Source organism: Mustelus asterias, chromosome 20 (genome assembly GCF_964213995.1).
Source record: "Mustelus asterias chromosome 20, sMusAst1.hap1.1, whole genome shotgun sequence".
Lineage (NCBI taxonomy): Eukaryota > Metazoa > Chordata > Chondrichthyes > Carcharhiniformes > Triakidae > Mustelus > Mustelus asterias.
The window spans coordinates 80,364,993-80,366,748 of record NC_135820.1 but is presented as its reverse complement, the minus strand read 5'-3'; positions in this window follow the sequence as shown (position 1 = coordinate 80,366,748).

The following is a 1,756-nucleotide window of genomic DNA, read 5'->3' as shown; positions in this document are numbered from 1 at the left end:
CTCTCTGTAACAATGTGCTCTGTATAACCTCACAGCTTTTCTGTAACAATGTGCTCTGTATAACCTCACAGTCTCTCTGTAACAATGTGCTCTGTATAACCTCACAGCCTTTCTGTAACAATGTGCTCTGTATAACCTCACAGCCTTTCTGTAACAATGTGCTCTGTATAACCTCACAGCCTTTCTGTAACAATGTGCTCTGTATAACCTCTCAGCCTCTCTGTAACAATGTGCTCTGTATAACCTCACAGCCTTTCTGTAACAATGTGCTCTGTATAACCTCACAGTCTCTCTGTAACAATGTGCTCTGTATAACCTCACAGCCTTTCTGTAACAATGTGCTCTGTATAACCTCTCAGCCTCTCTGTAACAATGTGCTCTGTATAACCTCACAGCCTTTCTGTAACAATGTGCTCTGTATAACCTCACAGCCTTTCTGTAACAATGTGCTCTGTATAACCTCACAGTCTCTCTGTAACAATGTGCTCTGTATAACCTCTCAGCCTCTCTGTAACAATGTGCTCTGTATAACCTCACAGCCTCGCTGTAACAATGTGCTCTGCATGGTTTAAAACGCAGAAACTGATGGCGGCTTTCTGGTTGCTACAAATATCTTCTTCACTCAGGGTGCTGGCTCCAGATCAAAGGCAGACAGATGGACTGAACGGAACTCTCTCTGTTACAAGTTAAGTGAGCGCTGGCAGATCTTGTGCTGGGGCCCCAGCAGACATCAGTGCACAGTACAAAAGTACTGGTAATTAGGTGCTAATTGGCACTAATGGGTCCATTCACTCAGAGATACTACAGGGACAGATGGTGTGAGAAATGAACAAAGAGCAAAGAAAATTACAGCACAGGAACAGGCCCTTCAGCCCTCCAAGCCTGCACCGACCATGCTGCCTGACTGAACTAAAACCCCCTACCCTTCCGGGGACCATATCCCTCTATTCCCATCCTATTCATGTGTTTGTCAAGATGGCCCTTAAAAGTCACGACCGTATCCACTTCCACTACCTCCCCCGGCAACGAGTTCCAGGCACCCACCACTTTCTGTGTAAAAAACGTGTCTCATACATCTCCTTTAAACCTTGCCCCTCACACCTTAAACCTGTGCCCCCTAGTAATTGACTCTTCCTTTTGGTTTGATTTTGATTTGATTTATTATTGTCACATGTATTAGCATACAGTGAAAAGTATTGTTACTCGCGCGCTAGACAGACAAAGCATACCGTTCATAGAGAAGGAAAGGAGAGAGTGCAGAATGTAGTGTTACAGCCATAGCTAGGGTGTAGAGAAAGATCAACTCAATGCAAGATAAGTCCATTCAAAAGTCTGACAGCAGCAGGGAAGAAGCTGTTCTTGAGTCGGTCGGTACGTGACCTCAGACTTTTGTATCTTTTTCCCGACGGAAGAAGGTGGAAGAGAGAATATTTGGGGTGCGTGGGGTCTTTAATTATGCTGGCTGCTTTGCCGAGGCAGCGGGAACTGTCGATAGAGTCAATGGATGGGAGGCTGGTTTGCGTGATGGATTGGGCTACATTCACAACCTTTTGTAGTTCCTTGTTGTCTTGGGCAGAGCAGGAGCCATACCAAGCTGTGATACAACCAGAAAAAATGCTTTCTATGGTGCGTCTATAAAAGTTGGTGAGAGTCGTAGCTAACATGCCAAATTTCCTTAGTCTTCTGAGAAAGTAGAGGCGTTGGTGGGCTTTCTTAACCCCATCTCCCCTAGCGTTGCCTGAGGCCGCTGTACAGT